Genomic DNA, 16097 nt, shown 5'->3' with positions numbered 1-16097 from the left:
AGTGATATCATTAATCATGGCGTTGGCCGGGCAGCCATGCTGGGACTTGGCTAAGCCCCAGCATTTGTATTGTTAGCAGAAGGTTTTCTGTAAACTGTGATGCTGCTTTTCTTTCTGGATTTTTAGCAAAGAGAGGTCATTCAGAGCAAGGGCTTTTTATGTCCACCATCCTTTGCCTTCACCTTTCCTCTGAAGAGGACACATGCCAGATCTGTCACTCCCCAGCTCCCCTATCATGCTGACAGGAGAGCAGATGTCACCACCATCTCTGCAGCAGCGTGCTTACAAGAGACAGAGATAGCAATGGTGACAGGAAGGGTGTGACAGTGGGTGACTGGCATAGCTGTCTGTGCTATGGTCTCCAAAGCTTCCAATGATTCTTTAAGTCAGAGTACTTACCATGCTGCCCTGCTGCTCATTTGTATCCCTCAGGAGGTGAAGTTCTGCATCTCAGTTATATTCTATCACTGGCACTACATTTGGGACACATAAGGGTACAGTTAATGTTTGTTAAAGCTGAACTAATTGATGCCAAGGCAAGGCAATGGCAGGAGCAGAGTTGAAGGTAAACAACATAGGTGATACGGGATTTACTGATTCATGGATACTAATAAGCCATCTGTTCTGAGTATACTGGACAGAAGTGTCTAACGGACATCGCCAACATCACATTCTAGCTCACCTTCTACCGTTATACTTTCCCATGCTACCTCAATCCCCGCCTGCCAATGGGATAAATGTCCACTGTTGACAATCTACCTGTGGTCTGAAAACAATCTGCCTATGGCTCTGCTGTCTGACTCAGCCACATGGACACCCTAAAAGTATCCCTTAGAGCAATTGTGCAAGTTGCCCTAGATATGGCAGCTTGAGAAGCTGCTTTGCTTTTGGTATGGCTCATTTTGGGGCCAAGGTCTCAATTTTAAATTTCCATTTTCTCACTTGCTGAGCATCTTCTAAATGCCATGCCCTATGCTAGGCTCTCTAAGTATAATGTTGGATCAGATTCAGATTCTGCCCTCAGGGGGAATCAAACCTAGCCTCCATCTCAGGCAACTTTGTATTTTTTAAAAAGATTTTATTTATTCATGAGAGACACAGTGAGAGAGGCAGAGACATAGGCAAAGGGAAAAGCAGGCTCCCTGGGGGGACCCTGTTGAGGGACTCAATCCTAGGACCCTGGGATCACACCAGGGGGCAGACTCTCAACCACTGAGCCACCCAGACATCCCAACCTTATAGTATTTGTAGTTACTCATAGCATGGCTCCTTGGGTCAACTTGCTCACCTTCTTCTAGGGATTTTCTTCCATTTAGTGATGACATCAAATGAGGCAAGATAGATGCAAAAAAGTATACAAGTTTATTGTTTAGAGAGACCATAACCAAAGCCAACAGAAAATGTAAAAAGTCAATAAAAGTTCATCATATATCTGAATAAGCAGAACCAATTTATTCCCTTCAATATACAGAACTCAAATTCTCATAACCCCATTTCCAGTATACAAATTTCTCCTTAATCTCTTCAAAAATCTCTCCCCAGAGTGGACAAACTAGACTGTTGTTGCTTCCATGACCTTTTACCACATTTGCATGTGGCTCTTATCATCATCATCAAGAAGGAGTTACATGAGTTAAAAGTGGTTACACGGTAGCCCGGAGTGCATGCATGGTGGCACTTGGGAGAACCTTCCAGCCCAAGCGTTTGCCCTCCAATCCTGGTCTTGGGCATTCTCACTCTTAGGGTTACAGAAACAGAAACGTGTTTCAGCTTCCTCCTCTTTATTTTATTTCTTCAAGAAGTCTTATTAGCGAGCTATACTGTTCCTCCTAAATTTATCAATAAATTTTTTACTCCTGTTTCCCAAACCTTAATAATTTTCCCTCCTCCCATATAACAGATTCCCCTTCTGCACAATACCACCCATCCAACAAAGGGATCTAATTCCACATGAGTTAAATTAAAATTGTCTCCACCTTCAATACAGGAACTTCCCCCAATTCCACTTTTCCACCAAAGATGCCACTACTCTCCAGCTTCCTATGACAGAATAACAAGTTATCTTGTTTTTCCCTTTTTCTTTATCTCCCAGTCATCTACTTTGTCCAATCTATGCTTTGTTGAAATTTCAAGGGGTTTAACCTCTCTCTCCAACACTACTATAATCTCTCCAGTCCATAAATACATGTACACATGCACAGAACCACCACCACCACCACCATCACAACCACACTATACATAGATTATGGCCATAAATGCTTAGCTAATCTTCATGTCTGCCCATGCCTCACATGCCAAACCATTATAGACCCTACCCTCAACTCAACTTCCTGAAACCTTGTTTTCTGGTATTTGTGGTCAACGCCCTAAACCTACCACAGCATCACCCACTCCTCCCTGCCCACCTGATTGCCTACCAAGAGCCTGCTCCTCTCAGGTGCTACTTCCTGACCACACCATCCAAGCTCATTTCCTCTGCTAATTTAATGAAATTCCTATCGACACTGTGTCTTTATTTGGCTCTTACTCGTTTTCATATGTTAGCTTTGCCCACCCTTTCCAATGATGCCCTGGTGTTCTGACAGTCTGTAAGACATGAATCTGCACTCAACATTCTTCAATATTTCATGTATCTTAGTCTGGTTGTCCCCAAGACAGATCAGGGCAACTTAACATGGCGTTTTAAAAATTCACAATGGGAGAGCCTATAGGTAAATTTGTCCCTGATTTTAATCTTTGAGGTCACTCTTCAACCTTGGTTTTGGAAATGCCCCCACTCTACTTTTCAGTTGCCTAGAGGTTTAAATCTTGTCACCAGTGATCTCATTCTACCCCACCCCCTTCCTCTCTAATGGGATTTTTCAGCTCCTCTGGGACAGCTTCTGCTTGCAACCTCCCATCTTTCTCCCTGACCTCCTCATGACTGAGCAACATAAGAGCAAAATACACTAACAACAACTAATATTTATTTAGCTCTAACTATGTGCTCAAACTGTGTTAAGCACTTTTTCTCATTTAATCCTCACAAAAAGAAAGAAAGAAAGAAAGAAAGAAAGAAAGAAAGAAAGAAAGAAAGAAAGAAAAAGAAAAGGAAAAAATAAAGAAAAAACCCTCTGAGGTAGGTAAATGTTTTCTGGAAGGAAACCATAGAGGGCCTGTGCCACTTCCATGGAAACAAAGGCTGTTTTCAAACACTGTTAAGAAACTGTTTCTATCTTAGGCTTTCAATGACCTGGATTGTCCATGTGTAGAGGGGGAAAAAAAGGGAGAGAGAGAGAGACAAGAAAAAAAAAAAAGAAAAGAAAGAAAATGCTAGGAGGAGCTCTTCTTTTAATGCATTGGTTAATTAATCAATTAATTTTGGGTTATGCACAAGCACTTGCGTCTCTGCACTTAGGAAAAAGCGAGTCTTTGTGTTTCTGGAGAATGTTCTGATACTAAAAGGTGCAGGCCTTTGCTGCTGAAGTTTTTCCTTTTCTCCCCAAGACCCGTCCTAGGTATTTCAGTGTTGAATAAACAGGCCTTCAGAGTTGTGTGCCCGGCTCAGGACACCCCGCTGAGACCATGTCCTTAATAACAACAATGCCACACATTTATTCTAAGCTGACCCCACTGACCCCCAAAAGTTTGTTCCCTCAACTGGGTCTCCTTGGCCCTTTCATTCCCCTGAATTCCCCACACAAAGCCCTTGTCACATCTCCAGTCCTCTTGAAACTAAACTGGGATGGAAAAGAAGCTGGAAATAGCCAAACCTTGATCCTCCACCTAAAAGAAAGTGGGGGGCATTTGCATGTTAAACCAGCGGCGCACATTTCAGCTTCCTCTCATCCACACCCACCCCCTTGTTTTAACACATTCTTTTCTGAAATCCTGAGAATTGGGGGCCCTGCCATCCCCATCTGAAGGCGAGGAGAGGTCGGTACAGATAAGCAACCCTGCTGTGAAGAAAACTCTTTGCTCTTCTTTACATTAGCAATTATAAAAGTTTTAAAAACATTTCTATTCCAAATGGAAGGCTCTGGCCTTCAGAGAGAGGGAAAACAGCTACTTCTGGCTTTCCAGAGTGCCTTTTCTTCACTGCCTCTTCTCCTTCTCCTTCCTCCATGTTGTTTGTTTATCTTTAATCTGGGGAGGCAGAGTTTCAAGGAAGAAGGACATCACAGGCTGTGGAAAAATATTTTGGTTTTTGCTTTTCCTCATTTTTAAATGATCAAATTCTTCTTTGTCACTCACTCAACAGGAATAGACATTGCCTAAGAGTTTGGGATGAACTGACTGATTTCCCAAAGAGTCTGAGCCAGCCTCTTATTTTTCTTTCTGTTACTGGTTTTCTCTCTCTTAACCCACTGTAATGAGAATTTTCCCCTGAGTACAACAAGCAGATAAAGAACTTGGAGGGTACATTTGTGTTTTTCCACATGGTCCAGTGAGGGAAAAAAAATTAGCTCTATTTTACCTCATTAGCTTTTACCTCATTAGCATTCATACATGGGCCTTGGTGGATTCTCTTGAATCTCCCATCATGCATAAGGTCCTAGCAGTACTGTGATGCTGGGAATCACCTCTGAAAATATGCAACAATAGTGAAAAAACTGTGATATTTTGGAGAATTTGTGGAAGATGTGAATTATATATATTAAAGACCCCCTGATTAACAGAGGGCATTTGTTTGTTTGTTTAGTTAAGGGGAAACTCACGTAACACAAATTTGGCCATTTTAAAGAGAATAATTCATTGGCATACAGTACATTCACCATATTGTGCAACCACAACCCCTATCTAGTTCCAAAATCTTTTATCACTTCCCAATAAAATCCCATACACATTTAGCAGTTGATCCCCATTGTTCCCATCTGCCTCCCTCCCCCCACCCCAAGATCCTGGCAATCATCACTGTGATTTATATTTCTGTAGAGTTATCTATTTTAGACATTTCATATAAATGAATCCACATAATATGTGATCTCTTGTATCTTGCTTCTTTCACTTACCATGATGTTTCTGAGATTCATCTATGGTGTAGAATGTATCAGTATTTCATTCTTTCTTTATGGCCCAGTATTCTGTAATTTTGTATTTATTCATCTCTGAACTGGCATTAGGTTTGTTTCTATGTTTTGACCATTATTTTCCACCATTGTTGGGATGCTATGAACATTTCTGTACAAGCATTTGTTTGAGTACCTGTTTTTAGTTCTTTGGACTATATACCTAACAGTGGAATCGCTGGGTCATATTCTATGTTTTACATTTTGAGGAACTGCCAAACTGGTTTCCATAGTGGTGAAACCATTTTACAATCCCACCAGAATTGTAGGGGGATTCATATTTTTCTATATCTTCACCAACACTTATTATTTTTTTCATCTTTTTTTCTTGTTAGAGAGATTATAGTGGATGTAAATGGCAATCCATGGTGGTTTGGATTTGTATCTCCCTAGTGACTAGTGTTGAGCATCTTTTCACATGCTTGGTGGACATTTATATGTGATCTTCAGATAAATGCCTATTCAAGTCATTTGTCCAGTTTTTAATTGTTTGTCTTTTTTGTTTTGAGTTGTAAGAATTCCTTATATATTCTGGATACTCTTTTCAGACAGTTAATTTGCAATTATTTCTCTCATTCTGTAGGTTGCCTTTTCACTTTCATAATAAAATCCTCTGGTGCACAGTTTTTAATTTCAATAAAGTCCAGTGTATCTGTTTTTACTTCTGTTGCTCTGTCTCGGCATCCTCGTCAAAAGTCAATTGGCTGTAGATGTCTGGGTTTATTTCTGGGATCTCTATTTTATTCCTTTGCTCTATATGTCTATCCTTATGCCAGTACCACCCTGCTTTCATTGCTGCATCTTTGTATTAAGTCAGAAATCAGCAAGTGTAAACTTTCCAAATTTGTTCTTTTATTTTCAAGATTGCTTCGGCTAGTCAGAGCCCTTTGTAATTACGTATGAATTTGAGGATTGGATTTTTCCATTTACACAGAAAAAAAAATTGTAATTTTGACAGAGATTGGATTAAATCTGTAGATTGCTCTGAATAACATTTCCATCTCAAGAATATTCACTCTTCCAATTTGTAAACACAATGTCTTGTCATTTATTTAGGTCTTCTTAAATTTCTTTTGGCAACATTTGTAGTTTTCAGTGTATAAGTCTTCAGTTGAATTTATTCATAGAACTTTTATTCTTTTGCATGCTGTTGTAAATACAATTGTTTTCTCTTTGTTGAACAATATTTCTTTTTCATGTTGTTCATTCTGATATACTGAAAAAAAATTCACTTTTGTGTGTTGATCTTGTATCCTGAAACTGCTGAATTCATTAACTCCTATAGTTTTGTGTTGCATGTGTGTGTACATATGTGCACTCAAACGTGTGTATTCTTTTGGGTTTTCTTTTTTCTTTTTTAATTTTTATTTATTTATGATAGTCACACACACACACACACAGAGAGAGAGAGAGAGAGAGAGAGAGGCAGAGACACAGGCAGAGGGAGAAACAGGCTCCATGTACCGGGAGCCCGACGTGGGACTCGATCCCGGGTCTCCAGGATTGTGCCCTGAGCCAAAGGCAGGCGCTAAACCGCTGCGCCACCCAGGGATCCCCTTGGGTTTTCTGTATATACAATCATGACATCTGAGAATAGAGATAGTTTTATTTCTTATTTTCTAATTTGGATGACTATTATTTTGTTTTGTTGCCTAATTGGCTAGAATTTCTAGTACATTGTTGAATAGCACTGGTAAAAGTGGGAAAAAGTGAGAACTTTCCCACTTTATGTCTTGTTCCTCATCTTAGGGCAAAGCTTTGAGGCTTTATCATTGAGTATGTTAGCTATAAGGTTTTTTTTTTGGGGGGGGGTTGTTATTTAATTAAATACTTTTAATCATATTGAAGAGGTTACCTTTTATTCCTAGTTTCTGAATTTTTTTTTATCATGAAAGACCTTGGATTTTGTTACATGCTTTTGCAATGCCAGTTAAAACAATCATTTTTCCTTTTGTTTTATTAACGTGGTGTATTCTGTTGATTGATTTCTTTTGTTGAACCACCTTTGTATTCCTGCTGTAAATTCCCCTGGAATTTAGTTTAGGGACTTTTTTAGTTTAAATTTAGTTTAAATTTTAAATTTTAAATTTTAAAACTAAATTTTAAATTTAGTTTAGGACTTTCCCCTGGTACATTTAGTTTAGGGACTTTTAGTTACAAACTAAAAATTTGATAATGCTGATTTTTATATTACCTATATTGTTACTTTTACTGTTCTTCATGTGATCATATGACTTGAACTTACTGTCCTTTATATTTTGGGCTTTAGCCTTTCTTGTAAGACAAGTTTGCTAGTGAGAAAATTCCTCTGCTTTTGTTTTTCTGAATGCATTTTAATTTTTCCTTTATTTTTAGAGGGTACTTTTCCTGGATATAGAACTCTTGGTTGGCAATTCCTTTCAGCACTTTCAATATGTTGTTCCACTGCCTCCTGGTAGTGATTTCTGATGTAAAATTAGCTACTGATCTCATTTAGGATCTTTTATACATGACAAATCATTTCTCTCCTGCTGATTTGAAGGTTCTTTGTCTTTGGTTTCTGACAGTTTAATTATAATGTGCCTTGGTATATGTGCCCTGAATTTATCCTTCATGGAGTCTGTGTCTTGGATATGCTGTTTTTCATGTATTTTATCAAATGTAGGAAGTTTTCTGTAAATTGTATCTCTTTATTATCTTTGTTTCTTTATTGCTTTTAGCTTTATCTCTTAACTGATGCTATTTTTTTTTCACATAGTCTTCTGGTTTTCTCCAGATCTTTATTTGTGATTTCCTTTAGCTATGGGAGCATATTTAACATAGTTGATTTATCTTGTCCAATGTCTGAGCTTCCTCAGGAACAGTTTCTGTCACTTTATTAGGTTCTTGTTATCAGGCCATATTTTCCTTCTTCTTTATGTTCCTTGTAATTTTTTTGTTGTTGTTGAAAACTACACATTTTGAATATTATAATGTAGTGACTTGTAAGGATCAGTGAGTAAAAGACGGCAGTTTCTGTAATGCTGGTAATGTCCCAATCATAGACATGTGTCAACTCTCTCTGAGTTTCCACCCGCACTAGGCTTGATCAAGATTTCTGAGAATCAGAGTGACAGAGAGGGACTCTGGCTGTCCCAGCCTTCCCTGGGCATTTTGAGAACTGAATGTATTCATCTCATAATATAGCTGTAACCCACTTCTGGCACACATGTATTCTACAGTACTTCAGTTGAGAAAATTTGCATAATATGTTTATAGACAGAACATGTCCATAAGAAGGGAAGTTGGTCAGCCATAGAAACACACATAAAAAAGAAATGTACAGAATCCAAGCATAATAAAGGAAAAGAGTACTTTGCTTAAATTCATACTTTCATTAGGATGCTTTTGTTTGCAGGTAATGAGAAATCTTGACTCAAATAGATGAAGCAACATGGAAAATTTACTTTTAAATAGGCACCTTGATTCCAGGGTTGTTTAATTTGATGATTAAACAATTAATCATAGATTCGGGTTCTTTACGTTTTTCTATTATACCTCCTGCACCATGTTGGTTTCTCTCATGCTCTCAATATGGCTGTCCACAGTTTCAAGGGTCACATTTGGACACAACATGAAAGAAGGGAGATGTCAAGTCCACATCCTCCCTGTGTCCTTTTATCAGCAGGAAATTTTATCCAGAAGTGTTTGGTTCAAGTGAGAACTGGATCACATTTCACCTCAAAACTATACAATGGCCTTGAATTTTATTTTGTGCAATGTTAATATTTCTATATCTCATTTTTTAAGACTTTTTTTTTTCACAGCAGTTTTAGATTCACAGCAAAAGTGAGCAGAATGTATAGAAATTTCCCCACATGCATAGCCTGTCCCATTGTTAATATCCCACACTAGAGTGGTAACTCTGTTAAAACTGATGAAACCAAATGGACACATCATTAGCTCCCAAAGTCGGTAGTTTACATTAGGGTTCATTCTTCGTGTACATTCTACCAGTTTGGACAAACATATAATGAAGTGTATCTACCATTATGTATCATATAGAATATTTTCATTGCTTCAATAATCCTCTGTGCTCCACTTACTCATCCCTCCCTACCCCGAACCCCTGACAACCACTTATCTTTCTACTATCTCAACAGTTTTTTCTTTCCCAAAAGTCATATCATTAGAATCATACACTATATATCCTTTACAGACGGGTACTTTCACTTAGTAATCAATATTTAAGGTTCTTCCATGCCTCATCAGGTTTCTTTTTAATTTACATTTTCCTGGCATCATGGTACCTTTATTTTCAACAAAAGTAATTTTGTTTTAGCTCAATTAAACATAGCATGCTTTTTAAAATATATATATATATGAAATTATTTCACTAAAGAGTTTAGCTGAAATATCCATACAGAGACATAAAATTATTTCATGGTTGCCTGGGGCTAGGATGGAAATGAAGAGTAAATGTAAATGCCAAGTGGTGGAAATGTTCCAAAATTGCACAACTGTGTCAATTTTCTAAAAATCTTTGACTTGTATGTTTAATAGTATGCAAATTACACTTCAATAAGATGATTTTGTTTAGAAGAGCTGAACTCATTCTACTTCGTTATAACAGAATTTTAAGCTCTCCTTCCATCTTGTTTTTCATTTGGATTTGGATTTGTTTCCCTGTTTATCTCAGAAATAGCTTTCCCTGTCTTTGCTATATGGATGAAGTTTTCTTGGTCTTTCTTCTTTAGTGATCTTAAAATTTCTCATCATGATTTTATTCTATTGGTATTAGCAACAACATCTATCTTCTTTCATGTCACAATATAAGGACAGTAACAGCAACTACTTACTTACCTTTGTAAGAGATGAAACATAAATTACTTCGCTCAACAGCCCTCACTTATTATTCCTACCACTTCCTAATTTCAATGAATAATTCTGGGATTTCAGATTAAGAATACGTTTCAAATAATAAAAGCAATATCACATAACTCCAAGATGTTTGCAATTTTATAACCCTATTAAGTCCCCTTTTAAAGATTTAATTATTTCACTGATTTTGTTGCTCACCATCATTTCATATATGCCATGTTTTATTGTTGATTTCTTAGTTCCAACATATTTCTCAGTCATTTTGAGCACTTTGAGTATTTTTTTTTAAGATTTATTTATCTTAGAGAGAGTGAGCAGGGGGAGGGTCAGAGGAAAAAGGAGTGAATCTCAAGCAGACTCTCCACTGAATGTGGACCTAATGCAGGGCTCAAAATCATTACCCTAAGATCATGACCTCAGCTGAAACTAAGAGCCAGACACTTATCTAAGTCACCGAGGTGCCCCAGAGCACTTTGTGTATTTAAATCAGTAAATATTTATTGTGCATTTAATATGAACTACATATTGGGATAAACTCTGGCAATATAGTGTTGGAGAAAATTCATTTCCACACCCATGGTAAATATTGCCATAGATGTATTGGTGACATACATGTTAAACTTAGCATTCTTATGTGTCAAATAAAATTCTTAGGAAAGATAAGAGCTATGTGTTGCATGTTCTGTGTTAAATGTCTGAGACTATGTTTCTGACTCATAAAAATTATAGCTTGTTTGTAAAGTTCTCAGCCATGCTTTCTTCTTCTCAAAACTTTGGACGTTATTCCATTTAGTATGGTAGAGAAGGGCTTTTATGCCAAACTTGTTTTTTCTCTAAAAAATCTGTTTTAGTTTGGTTTTTATCATTGCTGGGTTTTTTTTTTTTCTCTTCTTATTTTCAAAATTAGGGGAAAATTGAATGGAGATATGACTATATTTGTCTATTACTTCTACCTGAGAACTGGTGAACTCTCTGACCTCAAATCAAAGTTCTTTAATTTTTTCTTTGATGATTTCTTCTATTACATTTTCTATTTTGGTGATTGTATATATTATAAAATATAGAAATAACATTTAGGATCTGTTTTATTGTTATTGCTAAGTTATGCTGCAGCTCTACAAATTTCACAATTTCAATGGCTTACGTTTTATTTATCACTTAAGCAAAGTTTTGTATGTGCAGGAGATTCTCTAGGGTTGTTCTCTTCACAGCAAAGATTCAAGATATCCCCGATCATTTCCATTTTGTGATTCTGCCATTTTGATGTGTAGCTACCAGAGTGGCTATAGAGGGCAAAGTGAGGATTCAGAAAACTTTCCCTGGCTCTTAATGACTCGAACATGTCACTTTTGTCCGCTGGCAGGACTCATCATTCACCTCGACATGAGAAACACATGGAATAGTTGATGAACTCCGTGTGAGGTCATTCTGACACCAGGATGACTAATTATAGTTTCAGAGATGTAACATCCCTTTGAAAAATTAGAGATTCTCTCATGAGGAATTGCATACTATCTCAAAGTCGCCCCCATTTCAATTGCTTCTTACATTTCATGACATTTCTCTCTCTCTCTCTGCTCAGATTTGGAGTGGGAAATCCATGCTTGTCCAATATTGGAAGTTGAGATGCATTCCGTCATGGATCATGTGGGCCTCTTTTGAATTTTTAAGGTGTGGATGAGGGGAAAAGTGCAGCAGATAGGCTTACTATAGTGTTCTTCAACTGGCTCAGAGATCCAGTAGCTTTTAGGGAGTGGGGAAATATCTTCTATTCATGTACTTATATATTTATTAACTGACTGATTAATTCATCTATGTATTTCCATGTTTATTATCTTACATATTATACTTACATGTTTTTATTTATTTTACAAAAAAGAGATATTAATCTATAGCTTACTTTATCCATTTAATAGATCTTAGATATCTTTTCATGTCTTTACATATAGACCTTTCACCATTCTTTTCATGGCAACATATTACTCCTTTTCATCATTTCAACAAGATTCGTGGATGGGGAGGAATGAAATGTGTGGTCAAGCACACCCTTTTCCAGAAATCTGTGCCATCACTCATTGATTCACAGCAAACTTCCCATGTGTTTTAACTATAAAATTTGATAGATTACAAATTTCCAAGAGGATGGTTTATATCATATGTGACAGTTCTGTTCTCCTGAGGAGCACCAAACTCTTGCTTTCAGCAATTAATCCTCACAGCCCTAAAGTTTCTCCATCATGGGAAATTCTGTCTGGACAGGATGTACATAAATACAACCATCCATGTAGTCCTTTCACATTATTAAGTAACAGAAGCTGAAGCAACCTACAGCAGCAATCCCGAACTTAGAAGGGCAACATTGAAAATATGAGGGCAACAGAATTATAACAGCCTCCCCAAGAAACCTCTGCTCACATGTTCTCATCCATCCATCTTCAGATCCATAGATTCAGATAACTCTGATGAGCTTTCTGAATCATGTAGCCCCCACCATGCTGGGGTTGGCTTCTCTCTGGATCAATCCATGCTGCTGTTTTACTGCTTACATAATAGAGGTCAGCATTTATATCTCGTGTAAACATTACAGCAATGGGGACAGTGAAAATAAACACTTGTATTTAATGCCAAAGGTGAAATTCAGTTCACAGCCAGTTAGAGGACCCACATACAATAGACATGCTGTTTACTAAGGAAATGCCTTCAGAGAATCTCCTTCTACTTCCCTTTGACTCTGTGTTTGGCAGCAGAGTTGGTCTTCTCAAAAATGTGCCACAGATGAAAAACATTTGTCCTTACAAAATAAAGTCAGGCATGAAAGCTCATGCATTTGTAATAATACATTTAACATAGTCCTTGTGGCAATGACTTCAGGGGGCTTTCTCATGGGGTCATCCTCCCCTGAACTCTCTTCCCCCCACATCCTTGGCCTGCTGCCCAATGGGGACCCACCACTCAACGGGCCTGTTTTCCTCACCTCATTTACGTGTCTAACTTTTTCATCCCTATCCTCAGTGTCCATCAAGATACACCTGTGCCTTGTTACTAGCTCTCAAGTAAAATATTGCTAACCCAATCAACTAATCCTTGTTAGCATATCTCCACAGCCTCTGTTGCCAACCCGAGTCATCAAAAGAAGCATTTTGAAGTCTGCAAAATCATGGCCTGGATTTTCACACTCTTGAAAGCCTGTTTGTTTATCCATTTCACACTGTACTTGCAATTTAGAGTGCAGACTCTTTTATTGTACCTACCGTATAATAGGTTGTAACTCAAGTTGTAACTGACATCCATGGAAAGAGTGTAGATACCATGCCTACTGACAGCCTTTCTTGGCTCAACTTAATCTCTAAGATTGTTACTTGATCAGAGTTTTCTTCATACCACCATCCTCAAATTGTTCTTTTTCTGTCAGTTCCTGGGCCTTTGCAAGGAAAATGAAAAACTATGACCAGACTTAGACTGAGATTTAATTTTCAAATGGTTCTCTGAAGCCATCTGGGACTCTATATTGTCTGTCTCACCCTTCTAGGTTTTCTCACCTTGGATCTCTTAACTCTTTGTGGGGTCCTTGGCCCCACTGAGCTCACCACACAGACAAGTTCAGTACTTGTCCTAAAGTTTTTCTCTTTCTGTCCCTTTCCCCCCAGGCTCACATTTTCAAACCTCTCCCCTTCATTGAGTCCTCTTCTTCCTACCATGGTTTGCTCTTACTTATCCCTTTTCCTCCAATAGCCTTATATCCTCTATACCCTGGATCTAATACAGAGTGTCCATTGTTATTTAGAATCTTCCTTAGCCATTTGCAAGATGACCAAGTATAAATTTTATCTATCTATCTGTCTATCTATCTATCTATCTATCATCTATGTATCTATCTATCCATCTATCTCTCAATTCTAGTGTAGTTAACATATAGTGCTATATTAGTTTCAAGTGTAAATATAGTGATACTATTTTACACAGTGGCTGCACCAATTTGAATTCCCACCAACAACACACGAGGATTCCTTTAACTCCACACCCTTGCCAATACTTGTTGTTTTGTTGTCTTGTTAGTTTTAGTCATTCTGACAGCTGTGAGGTGATAGCTTATTGTAGTTTTGATTTGCATTTCCCTGATGGTTAGTGATGATGAGCATCTTTTCATGTATCTGTTGCCCATCTGGATGTCGTTTTTTAAAATTAATTAATTTATTTGAGAGGGAGGCACAGGCAGAAGGAGAGAGAAACCCAAGCAGACTCCACACTGGGTGTGGAGTCCAATGTGGGGCTTGACCTCACAACTCTGAGATCACGACCTGAGCTGAATCCAAGAATCAGATGCCTAACTTTGCCACTCAGATGCCCCAGTCATCTAAATGTCAAATTGCTTCTTTGGAGTAATGTCTGTTTGAAATAAATTTATATTCAAAACAATACAACTTTCTTTTGTTACCCACAATAATACCCAGACTACACAGATCTTGGTGATGGTGGATATGCAAATGGCAGAATGCTGGTAACTCAATTTTCCTTCCCTTTCCAGTTTAGGAGGGACTCCACAGAAGTAGGTGTTGTAAGAAACCAAAACATTGATGATGATGGAACAAAAGTAGAGTGAAGGAAACATGCTTCCAAGGCCCTTCCCATTTTATTCTGTAAGTGGCTTTTTTTGTCTCTTGTGTACTGGTCAGTCTTAACTCAACATTCAGGAAATGACAGTGGCTATTTTTGCTCAGACAAAAAAGGCCATTGATCTTTGGGCTGCAGCTAGAATAAACCAATAACAAAGAGAGACAGTGCCCCTAGTTGAAAATTAGTCAAACATATCACTGTGTGCTATGTACAAAGCACTGTGCTGGAGACAGAAGGCATAGAAAATGCTGTTAAGAGACCTACTATCTCCCTTTAGGAGATGTTTTATTCTATTGAAGAGATATTTATGGAAGAAAACACTTTAGATATTCAATCCCATGATTATGATTATCTAGTATTTGGAATTTGTAGGAACTAAAAATGTGAGGTCTGCTTTCTGAAATAATGGAAGCAGCTCAAGGAACATGTAGATAGTTAAGGCTTTTAAAAGAAAAAAAAAAAAGATAAGTGATGTACACTGAAAGCCAATGAGAAAGAAAGGCAATCCTCTTGCTCTGGGATGCAGCGAGTAGAGGCAGCTGGAGTCAACCCCAGTAGGCTAGGTCAAACACACATGTGAAGACTTGACCTGCTAACACCAAAGAAAGTCTGGCATCAGATGGCTTTACAACTCTTAGGTATCATACATTTGCTTCTCTAATTTCTAATGAATTGGGTGGGTGTGGTGAGATTCATTCCTGGCCAGACTACAGAGTCCAAATTACAGAGAGTCCAGGATTGGATGAGCTCATAGTATTGACAGTGAAACCAGAAAAAGAAGTGTTTAGTTTTATGAGTGGTTGGCTTTCTCAAATCTCCGTTTTCTATTAACTCTGGCATTAGAGGGTATGAAAATATGCAACTCATCGTGGGAGGTGCTGGACATTGAAGTCATACACCAGGCAAAAAAGAGGCAGGAGAGTCTGTGTGTGTGGGGGGGGGGGGTGGGGGGCATACAGCACATACGTAACTTCTACAGAACATCTCAGATGCCACCAATTTGCTGACCTACGGAAAAATAACAGAGCATGGTACAAACATCTGTGGCATAACTTTCTAGGGAAGTGGAGAGAGCAGATGGTGAATCTAGAGGTGCTGCTCTACAATCAGAACAAAAAAGAGCAGGGTTTTCATCTTCAGAGTAGCCTATTTTATGACAAAGAAGGTACTTAACACTGGAAGAAGAATGGGTCATCAAAAGAGGAAAGGAGGCTAGGAAGGGAGAACTTTAGTAACTGTGAGCTGTTCACAATATGTTCTGTAAGATGACAAAAACAGAAGTATGAGGGAGAGAGAAAAAAACCTTCTAGAAGCTGTTTCCAGTGGAGAGGGAATGAGGTAGAGGAGGGGATAGATTAAAAGAGGCAGAGAAAGAGGAAGAGAGAGGCTTCTCTGGAAGCCTATTGAGTACTTGAGTATTTGGGGACAACGCAGAATGTTTGGTGCCTGGGGATGCTCACCCTCATTGTGCATGGAGATATACAGATTCTGGGGGAATGTATAGAGGTGATCCTGTGCAAGACAACACAGCCACTTATGCATCTTGGGCTGTGAACTTTTCTCATGAGAAGATTTCTTATCAAAGAATCACTAGCA

Source organism: Vulpes vulpes, chromosome 12, assembly GCF_048418805.1.
Source record: "Vulpes vulpes isolate BD-2025 chromosome 12, VulVul3, whole genome shotgun sequence".
In the NCBI taxonomy this organism is placed as follows: Eukaryota; Metazoa; Chordata; class Mammalia; order Carnivora; family Canidae; genus Vulpes; species Vulpes vulpes.
This window is presented reverse-complemented; position numbering follows the sequence as displayed.